Genomic DNA, 17,062 nt, shown 5'->3' with positions numbered 1-17,062 from the left:
CAGGTGTGCTTAGAAAAAAAACCCAACCCAAACAAAGAAGTCACATACTCATTTTATTTAGGGAGAAGGACTTGACTTCCAGCCTCCTGTTTTCTTTAGGAAAGACCTTCCTCAGCAAATTGGATCAGGAAGGCTTTCAAGGTCCACTTGGAGGAAATAAAGACACATGAGAAAAAGATTCTCATCTACAAGTGATAATCTTGTTAATAAATGTTTATGAGTTGGTTGAAAGAAAGGCCACAACAATTAGACAATTCAGTTGAGAAGTTGACAGCAGTTATGGATTTGGAGAGACTGAAATACAAAATTATGAGGACTTGATGGCAGGAGACCCAGAGCCAGCAGGTGCGGGGGAGCAGCCAGCATCCACTCAGAGCTCAGGCTCTGAGTTTGTGCTTTTACAGGGTTTCACTCACAGACTTGTAGCTGTGGGGTTTTTTATGGCTTAAGAAAATGTTCCAGCTTTATGCTCTATGCACATTTTCTCACTAAGGAACCTTCAAGATACTTCTTTTCTTCTGTAGGCAGTTTTTCAGCTTTTCTTGATTTTAAGTCATGCAGCTGATGTAAGTCTAAAGCATAGATTTGACTTTGGTAGCAATCTGCCATTAACTCCTTAGAAGTAGCTTGAACCTACAACTACAGAAGGTCTCCAGACTCAATGTTTGAAGTTTGCTCTTTGACATGAAGTGACTCATTCATGTTCTAAGGGTCTGTATTGAGAATGATGGGTGAGGATGAAGTTTGCGTTTCCCACATGCTCATGTTCTCAGCTTGTAGGATTTTATCCCACACCACATCAGTTCCACAAAGCAGCTTCCTACTCCCTCCAACAGCACACCCACGTACCCATTCATTGCCAATTGTTTCATCCAGTTTATTTTAAACTAGGCAGCAGCTTCCCCTCCTAAAACTAACCACAGCTTTTCTTGGAACAGAAGCAGTACTACTATAATCACATACAACAGCAAAACTATTGCAAGATTTGTCTCAAAACATAAATGATGCTTTCCTAAAATAAACATCAACTATTTGAATTTCTTGTGACTCTATGATCTTTTTAGTTTTACAGCAAAACATGCATCAATCTGAAAGGTTAACAGTTGCTGGAGGCTTAAAGAAATCAAGAGTAAGCCTTAAACGTCACCTCTTTATCTAAAGCTGAGGGTTTGCTTTGCTTGTCTTCAATAAAGCTGCAGATACAGCTGCAGGGAAAAGCTGTGTTATTTAATATAAATCACCATACTTTCAGAGTAAAATATAAACCCAAAGTAGCTCCCTTCACAATCTTTGTTTTGCAAGCTAATGGGTATTTGCAACCTGGATTATTGCAAACACTTTTAAATGTATATTCCAATTATAAAGAAAGAATAGGTGCGCTGAAGGAAAACAAAATCAGAAACATTAATGTGAGCAGGCTGGATAAAATACTTTGTTTATGTGAATCATCAGATTACAAAAAAACCAAACCAAAACAAAGTAATTTATTTTCAAATTCAGTTGCTGCAGTTTAAAGTATGTTTTAAAGTACATTCTTCTGAACACCACCACCACCACCATGATGTTGATTTCAGGTTGCCACTTTTCAGTGGTATCCTGGGTTGGCACCTACTCCTCATTCACCTCAAAAGCCTACACTTATTTAATTCTGAGGGACAACAGGATTGAGCCTTCTGTCACCAAAAGTGCTTTGCTACTGTATATTCCTTTTTCTTTTGCTGATGGGAATGTTAGAGCTTCTGTATCTCAAACACCAATCTGAGATAACTAGAATTGGAAAGTGGAAGAATAGCGGATACACATTATGAAATGTCCCTGGAGGTCCTGGAGGATAGCAAGCTGGCTGGAAGCCAGCAGGAGGCAAAGACAGACAACAGCACTCTGGGCTACATGAACACAAGCAAAGCCAGTAAGTAGATTGAGGGAAGAGATTATCTTCCTCTACTCAGCACTCTGGGCCATATTTAGCCACTGCCTAGTTTGGGGCCCCAGAAATACACAAAAGACACCAACAAATGTAAGAGGGTTAAGCAGAGGCCACTGGCATGATGGGGCCAAGGCTGGGGGAGATGAGCTTGTTCAGCCCCAGGCAGGGACAGCTTTGGAGGGACACAACAGCACCTCCAGTGCCTGCGGGGATGTCATTGAAAAGTCAAGAGATGGAGTCTTTACAGCAGTGCAGGACAGGAAGGGGAAAAACAACAGGCAAAAACTTAAAGAGGAGACATTCAGCCTGGATACGAGGCAATTTTCTTTTCCCAAGAGGACAGTCAGGCAGTGGCACAGGTGGCGCAGAGACACTTGGAGGTTTCAAGCCCCAAATAAATGAAGCCCTGAAAAGCCCGACCTCAAAGCTGGCCCTGTTGTGGGTAGGAGGTTGGACCAGAGATACTCTGAGGTCCCTTCCAGCCTTTGATTCTCTGCTTCCCCCACAGTCACTCTCACGGGGTAATTGCAAATACCCTGCATTATACCCAAATACTCTTACTACTATAGTGCTATAGAGATACAACTGACAGGGGGGCCTAAGCACCTGCTATTTTATCAGTTTAAGAGCTACCCACCTCTCCATATACTTTGCAGTGTTTCCCAAGAAACAAGCTTAGTTTTAGGATGGAACAAAATCATTCCCTCTCTCATCTCTCCCCACCACTCCCACCAAAAGCCTCCACCCTGAAATTTGACCACGAACAAGTCATATTATGGTCCTACAGCTCAAGAATGAGAGTCTATCAAGAGCCATGCCAATGACAAACACACAACACACACAAACCCCAAATACAAATAAAACCCCAAAACTCTAGGATCCCAGTTTGGTAAGCCATTCTAATTCTAAGCAAGTATTGTTTATCCAGCTATCCCATGGAATAGACACATAGCCACTTGCATCTTCCATCTTGCATTCACGCCCAAAGGTGGCATAAAAATCACTTCAAATGTATTAAACAAACTAGTAAAACCAGAGGATCTTCATTTCAATAACTGCATAATCATTTATAGGTCTTTGTTACAGCAACAACACTGCTCAGACCTCTCCAACTCAGATGACATCCTGGGAAATGGTTCTACTGCCAGAAAAGGTCTCAAGAACGGGTCACCTGTTCCATGCAGTTTAAAAGTTTTGTGTTGGCTCAGAAGTGGCTTTGACTGACTCCAATGGATGCAGCCACTGGCAGGAGCCACCTTAGAGATCAAAAGTGGATGCTTGTTCTGTGTGAGCTCAGTTTCCCACCTCAGTATAGAAGGGTATTTTCATTTCTATGTGCCTAAGATGAAGCTGTACTCAAAGTCAAGCATTCTTTACAGGAAAATCTTGGAACAAAATGTCACTCTTGATTGATGACCCTAATAAGCAAGACTTCAGTCACACTGTCACAGGTAATAATCTCCATCACACATTGACATTTTACATCTCTGTATTTCACTAGGAGAGTGAGGGTAAGGCTAGATATGAAATAAAATTTAACTGAACTTTAGTCCTGTGAGCATAAGCACATACCACACAATTAAGCAATAAAAAGGAAAAGAGCCCTGAATAAAAGGTTAAAAATCACAGCAGAGCTGGGGAGTCAGAGGGTACAAAACCCCCAGTTTCTCTCAAGCTACAGAAGAGTGCTTTGAAAGCCTCTAATTTTGTAGTTCTAACTTAGCATTTCAGTACATTACTGCCTCTTCAAAGCATTGAGAATATAAGGAAGGATCAAGAGGGTCTTACAATTCTCCTGAGACAGTCACATAGGATTGTATTTGGGTTCAAGAGAACTTACTTGTCAAATCTCACATGGCAAGTTACCTCTAACCACTCAATTCAGCCTACATGCTGTAATTCCTCTGAAGATTTTGGCTCAGCGACAACTCACAGTTTGATGAAGGTAACATCAAACCAGAACTCAGCATCATAGAAGCATCTCCACCTTTCACTGTAGATCTCTGCCCTTTAAAAGAAAAAGGCTGGGGTTCTCTACCTGACTGTTCAAAGCAAACTAAATCCCAGAAATCCAAAACAGGAAATGTTCATGCATCCAGATGCACTTTGCATGCAGAACTGTGACAATAATCTACTTTTTTCAATTTCTATTAGCTGTGCTCTATTACAATGTTGAAAGACGGAAAGAAAGGACAAAACTATATGAAGTCACTTCAGGTGACTGATGAGGACTTTGCTGGGTACTAATAATTCTGCTTCTAATAATAAGTCTATTTCTAATAATAAATACAAAGGTAAAAATGGAGGAAGCTCTTCACAACCCAGAATACCATAAATTTCTAGAGATGTAATCAGATACCTAAATTCAACGGGAATTAAAGTATCCAAGTCTTGTCTCTGTCTATAGTGCGTCCATCCTTAACAAGCTCACTCTACATATTGAGGAAAGCGTATTTTATCCAGAAGGGTACTGAGTAAATGACATATCAGCTAAAAATGGAGTTCTCATGCTTGAAAACAGCCTTCAGAGTACAGCAACTTCCTCCCTCCCACCCCACATTCATTCATTATAAAAATGCGTAATTTTTAGTCACTTCTCATGAACTTTCACTTGACCGGTAACAAATTAATCCAGGAGAGCAGCAGCTTCATCTGGGTGGCTCACAGGTGTTTACATGGTTTTCAGTGGAATGTTTCTGGCCCACTTACTCTGTTGCTAGACACACTGTACGACAGCTTGTATTGCAAGGAAGTGTGTTCTAAATAAAATATCACACTTTGTAGCAAAAAATCCTTCAAGTTTAGAATAAATCCTACAAGGCTAGATGCATAAAATCCAAAGGAGCTTCCTGGCTACCTCCCAGACTAATTACTGCAGAAGTTTCACAGAAAAAAACCCAAAAATACTATTTCTGAAAGTGAATGACTGATGTGCTTTTGCTCTCCCTCCCTTCTTGGTTGCCACTCCATTGCCTGGAGATGAGTGGAGGATACAAGTTAAAATGCAAAGATGAAGTATCTCCTTGCCACCAAAATTACCTGAAGCCTAGATTTGCTTTAGAGCCCAATCAATTCCTAACAAACAGTAGTCTGTGGGGAAGGAACATCATTCTATCAAGAGGTTACATACAGATCTGCAATGTCAATAGATTTACACCAGAGATTCTTGTTCTATTCATTCCCCCGCTTTTCCAACATCTGTTATGTTTTCTTGGACCAAGCAGAGTTAACTCAGCCATAAGATTAATACAACCTCACACAAAGTATCAGCCTGAAAGCATGTAAAACTAAGGACTGAGATTTAGCTTGTTAACTGGCCCTTTCCCCTCTAAAAAAGTTAAGGATAACAGAGGTGTCAGGACAAAAGCCAAACTCAGCTTTTGGAGCTAGAGGAGCATAAATCAATTCCTTTATGCAGAAAATTGGTGAAGACTGGACACAATCCATACTGATCTAACAGAAAATTGTTGCATGTGGTGCCATTTTCCCATCATTTCACCAGATTACTTTGACATGGAAGTAGCAACTTTTCCACAGAGAGAGAGAGACATGTAAGAGCAGAGCAAGTAGGATCCATGAGAGTTTCTGTGTTTCCTTCTGCAATTTCACTAAGACAAAATTCAAGAAAAATGACCTACCACGCAGTCAGCCAGTTAGACAAAGTCATGAAACACCACACTTGTGAAACCATAAGCATCCTATAGTAAGTGTTTTGCACCAGCTGTTTGCTGCCTGTGGTCCTGCAGCCTGCAGGGGGACCACAACAAAAGAGGAACAAACCTATCCAGCAGACAGGAGGACCTAAAATTCCACTGCAGTTATTTTGCAAACTTCACGGCCTACAATTGAATTTCCTGGTTGCTGCTCAGTGAGATATTCTGCATCCCAGGAGGTAGGAAATCAGGACAACTCCAAGTACATGACCTTGTTGGAAGCTCTGGTTATGCATTTGCTGCCCAAAAGGACACGTGCAGGGTACATCACTCTGGTTTTATCAATGTCTGAAGTGAGAAGTAGAAGAAATCATCTGTTTTATCACAGAAACTAGAAACTTTTCTAAAGTTTCTTTCATATGTATTGCAAACTCCATGCCCCTCCATTCTCTGGTTGGATCAGGTTTAAGCCCTTCTTCAGGGAAAAATTTTGAACAGCAACACACACATACAAAAAAAAAACCCAAACCAAAACAAAACCAAAACAAACTAAAAACAAAACAAAACAAACCAAACCAACAAACAGAATCATCACTCCACGGCATATGTCCAAATCCATTGTCCAGACAATCCTCAATCCTACGTATCAGCCAGTAGCAGTTCAACTTGGAAGAGTCATAAAGTATTTTACTAAATTTTTATTTCTATTAACAAGAGCTGTGAACAACAGTAAAAATGACCACACTAAGACTCCCTTCACCTTTCTGTAGCTTAAGATACTTCCAAGTAGCATCAAAGTCAACCACTGCTTCTACAAGCAGTGGAGAGAGAAAGCTATGATGGACTTTGGAACCAGAGACATTCATAAAAATGAGGGCTAAATCAACACAATCACCACATCAACACAACAAAATAAGAGGAAAAGGCGATGAAGATCTGAAAAAGGTAAAGGTGGAAAGAATAGTTTGAAGGTCAATGAACTCACACCAGCTCTTAAGCAAGACTTATGAAACACACTTTCAAGCATGGCGTAGGAACCATTCTTATGTGGTAATTGCACAAAACGTATTTTCTCAACCAAGGAGGAAAAAAAGTGAGTGATAAGGGAAGTGCAAGGTGGTGTGGTGCTCTTCCATCTGCCACTTCCTGCTTGGTTCAACCAGACCTTTTCTTTCTTTTGGGCGCCCACTCTCAGACAGAAAAGGATGGAAGCAAAGATTTGATAGCAGAAAGCTGGAAAGAGGGGAGAATACCACGTGGGAAGAAAAGAGAAAGAAGAAGCATGAAGACCATTGAAAACTGCTCCTGAAACAGCATTACTGAGGGGGAAGAGGAACAAAGAGGAAGACAGACTAGGACAGTATGATTGACAGGATTGCTGTAAAGCATTCATCCTTAACACACTGCAATACTGAACATCTTCCTTAAGTGTCTCTTTCTACTCAGAAAAGTGGGCATACTTTTATTTTTTATAGTCTTTCTCTTAACCTCCTAAGTACAAAGTGATAGAAAAACTAAAAGGAATTACATTAAACGAGTTTCCAGAACCCTTGCAGCAGATACACCCATAATAACTCAGTAGAATGAACTGATCTTGTCCTTGAGACAGTAACCATGCAAAATAGCACATGTTGGTCGGGACAAACGAGGTTCAAAGAAGAACATGACTATCTCAGACCACTGGAGATACTGTTGTAGTCCTACTTGAGAAAGTGGGGAGTAGGTTGTGTGGCCTTTTCTTAATTTGTGCTTATGGTATGTCCTGTTTTCCATGTCATCTTCTGGGAGCATCACCATTTCTTTCCCTTCCTCATTCAGTTCAGCAAGAACTCCTTTTTCCCTCCTTCAACCCATCTGTTCTCCTCAGGCTGCTTTAACACTGACAGCGTGAGGGCCTAACAAGCCCAAAATTAACAAACCCCACATTGATTTTAGTGTTTCAGAGGAACAACCTGTTTGATGGCACACATCCAAGCCAATGTTGATATGGATATGGTTTTTTGAGAGCAGAGTGGGAGAAAGAATAAGAGACTTGTTCTTGCTCTTATAACTGCCTACCAGTTTCCATGACCACAGGACAGCTTTGTACTGAGGGGCTCCATTTTTATTGCACACAACATGACTGTGCAAGTATTATCAGTGTAGTAACAAATTGTTACTACGCCATGGACAAGTATCAACATCCAAGTCATCTGGAAGATAATGAAAGGTGGGGATGTAATTCCATTTTTCAAATATATGAATAAGATAACAACAAAAAAAAAAAAATTATAAAACTTCTTTCAATAATTAGTGCAATCTGTAACTAGCCACAGAAGCCCTTGCTCAGCTGAGCAAGTATAATAGTATCAGTTTTGGGGTCCTAGGAAACTTACTGATTCATTTTTGGCAGACACAGGCATGGGTACAGGCATACAATAGGGGCTTAAATGGCAGATGGTATGTGAATATATACATTAAGGAATAACTCCAACGTCTTTGAAATTCATAGCCAGCTGTACACAGTCCTAAACAAGTCTTCTTTGCAGAAACTGCCTTCCCTTCTTATGCACCATCAGAAAGCATTGGTTAACCATGGCCAAGTTAGAAGGATGATACAAAGAGATGTAAAGACAGGACTTTGTATAACTAATTCTTTTGGGTTTGGTTTTGTGCCTTAATTTACCAGAGTATCCTTCCCTGGAACAGCAAAATACATAGCTACTACAGAAGCTGCAGCTACATCAGTGCAGAGCACAGACCAAGAGAAACGCTGCTGCCAAGCACTTGAAATTGAAACTGCATACAATGGGGAAAAGCAGTTTGTTTTTAAACAAAACACTCTATACAGATACTGGAGCAGCTCCAACCAGGTCCCTGGGGCTGAACACCAGATTGCAGTTGGTGTCCTCCCAAAATATTTTCACGTATTTATTCTCAGGTGTTCCAAGACTAGTCCACAAAGAAAGGTGAAGAACAAAAGCCGGGAGATTTTCTTGAAAAACATTAGTGTAGACATCTATATTTAGACTAAAAATGCCTGTGAAGTAATTTCCTACCAGAGAGAGAAGAACTCACAGGTACACAGTTTCCTATAGACACAGTCCTGAGGACCACTACTGCATGTCCTAGCTTTGCTCTAACAAATTGCAATTTCACCTACTTATATTGTCAATTGTTTTAAATTCCAGTCTTTCTAGCACCTATATTTCTCCTGCTCTCCAGGCTCCCTTTGATGTCTGTGGCTGTATCTGTCTGGACTAGAATGGAGTGCTCAGCCTGCAGAACTGCAGACAAATTAGGACGAGGTAAAAAAACACTATGGCAAATTGCTCCACTTCACTCAGGTACTTTAACTACTGTGAGGGCTAGAAACTATCTTCTTGAAGGGCCCCTTAGCTGTAACAGAAAGCTGAGAAGTGTTTGCTCACCTTTTGCAGAGGAGTAGGATACTGTATTCCAGAACAAACTGCCAGAAACACTCAAAGCTGATGAACTTGGTGTGGGGCTCTTGATTGGATTTATGCTGAAGTGAATGAGAAATGCTCACCAGCCTACAGCTGGGAGGTACTTTAAAGAAACCAATATCTTTCATGAAAGGCTCAGTAATTGAAAGGGAACGCTTCCAAAGCAGAAGTCCTGGTATCATTTCAATGGGAGAGTTCAGGTCTCTTGCAGCCAGACTGCTCTGAGACCTGAACCACTGCAAGGCAACCGGAGAAGGTCCGTGGAGGATGTGTCAGATAGTTAAGCCGGACGCAAGCCAAATCACTAGTGTAAACATATCCATAATGTGTCTCAAGGCAAAGTCAGACAGTTTGCCACCAAGAATGCTTGCTTTGCCTTGAAAAGGGGTGCTCACGCAGTCCCACGTACCATTAAGTAGTGACTCGGGAAGCTGCTCCCACAGCCTCTGCTGTCATACTTCCCTTTCCACTGCCTGGCAGGAACAAGCAAAATTTCCACCTCCAACTCAGGCTTGGCAAATCCTGCAGTACAGCACAGCACAGCACAGCACTCGAGCTCAGTTAGGCGGCTGAGCCTGCATCATCTTAGATGGATGCTGAGGATGCTAAGCCTGAACCATAGACACAGTCGTACACAACCACAAACATTCTCCACACCTTTTTACATCAGTCTCATCTTTCATTTTATTTTTCCTTACTTTATCCTTCTTGCCTGTTTGGAATCTCACCGCCTGGTTTCTTTCTCAGTATTCCAGTAAGCTCTGCTCTAGAGTTTACTTTTCAGGCCGCCTTCCCAAAGCTTGTATTCAAAGAGTAACATATTTCATGCAGTCCTTTGCCCTGCATTACCAAGCAAAGGATTTTAAAGAAATGTCAGATGAAAGAAGCTTTCCAATCAAGAAAGCTGAGCAGATGTTCATATAAAAAAAAAAAAAAAAAAAAAAAAAAAAAAAAAAAAAAGTAGTCTTATGAGCCAGAGGGCATTAAATCCAACAAGATCTGATCTTCAGGCAAGCAAGCTTGTTCTTCTTGCAATTTTCTGCTAACACTTCAAATGACCCCTTGGGAAAAATAAAGCTTGCCTGGCTCTGTATAGTTATAATGCCCTGACTGTACAACTGAACATAAAAATTGTTTTATAGCTGATCACAGCTTAACTTTAAAAAACAAGATTATTTAAATACTAGCAGCAGTCTGGAGCTCTACAAATGCCAGCATTTGTGCAACAGCATTTTCCCTGCAGCCAGCAGCAAGTCTGTTTGTGCAGGGAAGATGATAGATAACAAAATAATCACTTAATGCAACAGCCTTGAAGTTTACCACTTAAGTATAGCTTAGCTCAGGGGGCTGCAATTCCCTGTCAAGAGTGACAGGAAGATATTTGATCACAGGAAATTCTTGGGTTCAAACATGTCAGTGAAGTTAATGTGATGCTGTCCCATGGTTAATAAAGCCCTGTCTCAAAACTTGAGCTGGCTAAGGGTTCATAGACACTTTGGTTATGTGCTCAGCCATAGCAGGTTTTTACACCAGCAGAACATGTTTTACTGTCTATCAGTGAGCCAGTAGGAAAGTTAACAAATGCATTCTGTCGCAAGATTTTTCCATTGTGTGCTGCTTTCCTGGAATCATCTTCTGCCCATTCTCTGTTTAGAGTGATACATACAGCATCTGATGCTGTCACATGATTTCACTCTTGAAAAATCATAGGCTTCCTGTCTCCAAGCTTCTATTAGCCTTGATGATAAGTCATTTGCTGCAGCAATGTAGCTTTGCATTCGTTTTAGTTGAAATATTTCTTAAAATGATATGCAGATTATGAGAACTGAACAAGTCAAAGGGTATTTCCAGATCTAACTCCACCTGTTCAGCTTGGCAACACAGTGGCTCACATTTTTTTAAGACAGTCAGAGAAAAGCAGGCTCTCCTAAGAATCAGTAACTCTCATCTGAACCTGCACTTCGCTAAACAGATATAAGTATGCAACACCTACCAAATTGCTACACATAATAAGTCTTTTGCTGTTCTGTTCCTGGGGAGATGGGATGTTCTTATCACACTCAACTGATTCAACTATTCATCGGCCTACGAGTACAAAATAACATTCTTTAAAAATGTGCAATAAAATGATTGGAACAGAAGGTAATCAGTAAGCTTATTGTAGAGCACAGGGATGGTGCAGGATTTTAGAGATGCTATTTTTCCTATTCTATTCTATTTCATTTTAGGATAAATTAGAATAACGGGGAGTGGAGGAGGGGGGCAGGGGGCAGCAGAAGAGAACAGAATGAAAACCTGGATTTACCAAAGCATGCAAGCCACAAAATAAATTTCTTTCAGTTTCTAAAATGGCTTCTTTGTTTCAAATACCTTTGTCACAAAAACCCCAGCTTGTTGTGATCTGACAGTTGAGTTGACTGAATTGGGACAAAGGTGTTGTTCTTCCCTCTCCCCCATCGCCCCCATTCTGACACACACTTTCGCTACCTCCTTTTAGCCATTTAAAAGGAAATTGCAAGAAAAGCAGAAACGGTGAGGACCAAGGGAAACATCAAAGACATCAATCCTGGAATAAACTCGGAGCAAGTCTAACTTCAATACACAATGACAATGTGGGGGGATGAAGGGGCGGCGGGCAAGAAGAGAGTGCCACGTAAAAAAGCAGCCGTCATTATCATGCGCACACGTTGGTGTAACTGGGGGCACGGAGGGCAGGGCAGGTGCGGCGGGACAAGGCAGGCCAGCGGCCCCGCGCAGGGCGGGCTGCGGGGCAGGGCAGGGCGCAGAGCCCACTGCGGAGCCGCAGAGCCGTGCGCCTGGCGGCCGCCCAGCGCCGGCCTCCTCCCGTACAAGTATAAAGGATGGGGCCGTTAGGAAACAAATAATAATTTCATTAAAATTTTTTAAAAATCAACTACGAATACCCCAAACGCGCAAGCCACTCTGCGCCTCCAAATTTCCTTACGCCGCGAGGTCTTTCCGTAAAGCGTCCCGCATTCGGAGGGGCAAAACTTCTCTCCCACCGCCGGGCGGTGAACGGGGGAGGGAAGCGGCGCCGGGAGCTGCGATGCGATGCCCGGAGCCGCCTCCCGTCGCTAAGCGACCCGCGGGGCCGCCGCCGGGGCCCGCCGCCGCCGCGCACTCACCGCTCCGCGCCGCTCCATGCCCGCGGCGCAGCGCGGCCGCCGTCCCGAGCCGTCCTTCCGAGCCGGGAGGGACACGGAGCCGCCGCCGCCGCCGCGATCTGGGTCACCCGGCGCGGCGCCCGGCGAAGGTGAGGAGGAGGAGGAGGCGGAGGAAGGCGGGCGGCGGTGCCGCCTACCGGCGAGCGCGGGGGGAGGCTGCGGCGGGGCCCGAACCCGCCCCGCAGGGAGGGGAAGGGGCCGGGGACCGACGGGAGCGCCGGGATGCTCCCTGAGCACCGCCCGCCATCGGCCCCCGGCCCCCAGCGCGGGATGCGCCTCTCATCCCTGGACTTCGAGACCTTCCCCCACCTCGTTGTCCCCGCGCTTGCCAAGGAAAGGCGATACCTGTCTGCGCTCCAGGCGAGTCCGGCCACAGCGATGCGGTTAAAGGTCCTACAGGAAAGCGGGGAACATCTCCAAGGTATTAAGGTCCCGGCTAGCTGCGGTAGTACTCAGCGAGCCAGTATCCTTCCTCCATATCCCGTGCCACCGACCTGTCCAGCAGATCAGTGTCCTTTCTTCCCCAGCAGTATATCCTGAAGGCTTTTTATCTTCGAAGTTTAAAGTCAGCTAATTGGAATCATAGGCATGTCGCTCTATTTATATAGCTCTCCCCTCTAGGAGAATAACTGCTGTCTGCAGCATCCACAGAATCATTCAAAGTTGCCCAGTGCAGTATTTACTGCCAGTAGGCAAGTAGTCTGTTTCATTCATCCTTACTGCTGCATGCATCTGTCCAGATGTTCCTTTGAAGCTGTAAGCAGCCTGTCAGGCCACATTGGCATCCCAACATTAGCCAATAGCCTCATGTTTTTAGAAGTCCTTTGAAAATGCTAATTAACCTATTTTTCTAAGTGTTCTCTGTGCCTAATTTGAAAATAGCTTTCTGCATGCCTGTTTCAGGGATATGGTTTAATTTCTTCTAAATCTCCCTTTTCAGTCATTTTGATCCCATAATCAACTGTCACATACAGGAAAACACTTGGGTTGTTGTGTTAAACATTTAACGACTAGGAAACACGGTTCATGTCTTACAGCAAAGCAGACTGGTGTTTAATTCTCCTCCTAGCTAGAGCTATGTAGCCTCTCTTCCACCTGCCATCAGCATGCCTGATGCACCTGACTTGCAGGTGCTGTGTCCTGCAGAGCTGATCCAGCGGCAGGGATGGAGGAGGTCCCAGCAGCCTCCCCTGCAGCTCTGTGCTCCATCAGCAAATGAGGTCCGACGCTCAATGGAACAACTCAACAGTTGGTATCAGACTACAGCTTTACCACCTCATCTCTTATTTGCATCATGCTCTGCACACTGAAGTAATCTTTCAAGCTTAATTCCATGCATCAATGCAACTAGAAAAGTCGTTCTTTCTCCCGTCTCCTGCATTATGGCAGTGTTTGTAATTACCATATCACAATATTCACCCCCAACACATCAAGTCCTTGCTCTTAAGCCCTGTACCTGTCAGAAACTTCTCTAGCACTAGGCCAGAGGATCCACTGCATGTCTAGATGCCTGAACAGAATAAACTCTAAACTGGGGGACTTTTCAGGGGCTTCAGGGGAAGAGATCAATTATGCTTCCCAAAATAAATCTAGGAACGGAGATTTTTAAGACAATTCATTCATAATTACGCAAGATGAATCATGAGCATGAAAAGCCAGATCCTTGCTACAAAAGTAGCCTTACTTTTCCAGATGACATGCTCTTGTTCACAAATAGTAAGGAATTCAAAATGTGAGAAAGAAAGCCTTACTGACTTGTTGTTGTGGCAAATTTAGGGGATCAGACCAATGTGTTTGGAGTTTCCAGATGACCTCCTGCCCATTCTCTGGAATCATGCAGTGGTACATAGCTGTGCTGTAGTCATGCAGTGCCGTTTCAGATTTGCCTGAATTTTTTTGAGACCCTTGTTGTCAAATCTCAGTTTGATGTACACATTCTTTCTATGTTGGTATGGAAGCTACACAGGTTATATGACTCTTATGTTCAGCATCATTGTTTCATGGAAAGTTGAGGCAACCCAGCATTTTATATAAAGCTCTTTTGTTTATAAGCAGTTACAGAATATTTTATTAAGCTGTACTTTCCTTTGAACAGCATAATTATTTTTAATTTATGGCAAATGAAAGAAACTGTGCATGACAGCAGAAATATAGCCTATGCTTAGAAGTGGGAGTGAAAAAAATAGATGTAGGACCCCACTAGTTGAGCAATGTCACACTTTTCCAGCAATAGCTCATATGGCCTGCTGTGCTTAATAAAAACCAGCAAGGTCACTTGCATGATTAATTTAGCATTGGAAAGAAGGTGACAGAAGCAGCAGAAAAACCAGATAACAACATACCTCACTCAGATATTGGTGAAAAATCAAAAGCTCAAGTCCTTTATTATTTTGGATAGAAGCACTTGCTGTTACAGAAATTACTGATAAAGACAAAATTGATAACAAGGACGTGTGCCGTGTCCTTGTGAAGAGCCTAACTATTTGACACCACCCAGCACTTTTCTCAGAATGTGCCACCCAAGCATTATTCAATGCACCATAAGGAGTTATATTTTAGTTAATGGTTTTATAGTATTATTTTGTTTCCTTATTAACAAGTAACATTTTTCATTTTGTGACAATACAGAGGTGACAGAAATACTTCAGCTACACTTGTATTCTTTGACTTAAAATGGACAAGATAAAGACTGTATTTTACCTAACAATCCTAGTACTGCTGGAAGGATCTTAAAAGTTGTAGTAAGAAAGGATAAGAAAGGAATAGGAAACCCCTCCCTATTTAAATAAGGAACTTTTTTACCTCAATTTTCAAAATCTGTAGTTCAGATTACCAATCCCTCTAGTTTTCACTCAGCATGAGATAAGCTACTCTCTCCATAAATGATAAGCTTCTCAGGCTGTTCTCAAATTTCCTCACTTGCCCCTTTTGAGGGGATTCTTGACAGCTGGCAATTCTTTGTGCCTGGCTTAGGACAAGCACCAAATACAGATTGTCCTGCGGTGGTGGATTATATGGCTCTCACACACTGATATTATAGCAACTAGGGCTGTGTGCACATGAGCTTCAGGATAATTTTTTAAAATCAATCTCCTAAATGTTTTGTTCATTTCCAGTCCCACACTTCACCTCACTTGTATTTCTTTGACTGAAGATGCCATAAATTTTAACATGGGAGACGCTAACAGAAGCATGTTGATGATGGTAACATGAGAGATGAAGTGTGTCAGGCTTACTCACTGAGCCTTTGGAGAGATGACAGCTAAGTGAAGCAGCCAGTATGCTCATTTAGTTTGCCCACTTCTTGAAGCAAAGAATTTTGCCAGAAAAGACTTTGTCTACATATGAATTAAGAGCATTCTGGTGGATATTTCTACATAGAAAGAGTAAAATAAAGCGATGTAGACAGGAATTTCAAATACTGTATGCTAGCAATACCTATTTTTTTCTCTTAATAAAAGTGAACAAACTCAAATTTGCTGAAACTGTGTCCTAATCATCACCAAGATGTGTACCAACCATGTTTGTGTGAAAAAGAAAGATTTGCATTTATAAGAGAAAAAATTTAAATCCATTTAAAAAGAAAAAAAAAAGTGATGTGTGGGTTTTTTTAAAATCTATTCTTTTCATTCATTTTCTCCCATTAATTAGATCCATACTCTGAATGCGTGTGCTACACTTCATACAAAGATTCAAAGATTACAAAGTGTTTCACCAACAATGATTCATGAAGATTCAAAACCCCTGGTGATTTGGGTAAATATTTTGTAAATGTCATGCAGATCAGCAAACTGACTCACAGATGAAGTGGTGTTTGTTATTTAAAAAAAAAAAAAAAAAAAAAAAAAAAAAAAGAGGCACTAAGTTTGGACGCTTTTTTTTTTGCTTTTGCTTATTCAGTTTATAAGCTTACAATTCTCATTTTCCAGATATGTCAAGTGTGCACATAGACTAGATCATAAGAGCAGCAAATGGGGTGACCCAAGCATCTGACCATGCTTTTGTTTAGGAAATTTTAATTTATGGTTGAACAGCTATTCATCTTATAAAGAAAGTCAAGGTATTGCATGAGTTCTCCTGAGATGATGCCTGAAATGAGATGAAGGAATGGAGTTCCAGTCCAAGGAATACATTGCAATATTCTCTCCAGTCAGTGGGGGCACCAAGGATCTCACTTACCATGGGAATGTAACATTTAGTTCTCTTATGTAAACAGTGCTGTCTTTAAAAATTAACTTCACAGATTGTGTCTGAACTGCAAGCACTGCGTCCTTAAAAATGTATTGATTGCTCAAGCAGACAGAATCAGAGCCTGATACTCTATGATTGTCCTTAGGATACATTTATACCCTGAAGTTATAACTGTGAGAAACAATGGTTCCCAACGACATGCAGGAAAGCAGACTGCCTGCCTAGTGAGGATATCAGGGAGGATTCCTGTGCAAGGTCGCATTGCTTCCTGAATGCCTACCAAGTCCTAATTTCTTGTGACAGAACTGAGTTTTCCCAGGTTACCGTAAGATTTTGACTGTAGGGCCAGAAGAGTATAATATAGTTCAAACAGTAGTTTTTAAAAAATATATTTCCTGTTTGTTTAATGTAAAACAGGCAAAAAGAGCCAGAAAAGAATGTAAGGTACATGCAGACTTTGAAGGGATGACAATTTTCAGTCTTTGTGTCAGAGAAAACAAATATTTTGTGAGACTCTTTCTAACAGCATTGCCTTCAAGGCTAAACTACACCATGTGTTGATGGGTTTAGTGATTTAGAGAGAAATCAATATTTTGTATGGTTCTTTCAGTACTCCATATTACTTCTGTGACACCTCAGAAAGTGCACTAGACTGAAGAA

The 17,062-nt window shown here is 41.9% G+C and overlaps 2 protein-coding genes across 6 annotated transcripts in view; one reads left to right on the top strand and one right to left on the bottom strand.

Moving 5' to 3' along the window:
• The window catches only part of ELMOD1 (ELMO domain containing 1), a 44,175-nt gene extending 31,481 nt beyond the window's left edge, over nt 1-12,694 (bottom strand). For 2 of the 5 annotated variants that reach the window (XM_040054945.2, XM_040054948.2), the window contains exon 1: nt 12,173-12,287. The gene's annotated coding sequence lies outside the window, so the exon portion shown is untranslated. Of the gene's footprint in view, nt 1-11,950; nt 12,115-12,172; nt 12,288-12,556 lie in introns of those variants that run through there. The other 3 variants (XM_040054946.2, XM_040054949.2, XM_040054947.2) reach the window with 3 other exon arrangements.
• The window catches only part of ALKBH8 (alkB homolog 8, tRNA methyltransferase), a 54,110-nt gene continuing 49,658 nt past the window's right edge, over nt 12,611-17,062 (top strand). The window contains exon 1 of the mRNA XM_040054944.2: nt 12,611-12,632. The gene's annotated coding sequence lies outside the window, so the exon portion shown is untranslated. The remainder of the gene's footprint in view (nt 12,633-17,062) is intronic.

This window comes from Hirundo rustica, chromosome 2 (assembly GCF_015227805.2).
Source record: "Hirundo rustica isolate bHirRus1 chromosome 2, bHirRus1.pri.v3, whole genome shotgun sequence".
NCBI classification, from domain to species: Eukaryota; Metazoa; Chordata; class Aves; order Passeriformes; family Hirundinidae; genus Hirundo; species Hirundo rustica.
Note: the sequence above shows the minus strand (reverse complement) of the source record. Positions and strands in the feature narration are given on the sequence as shown.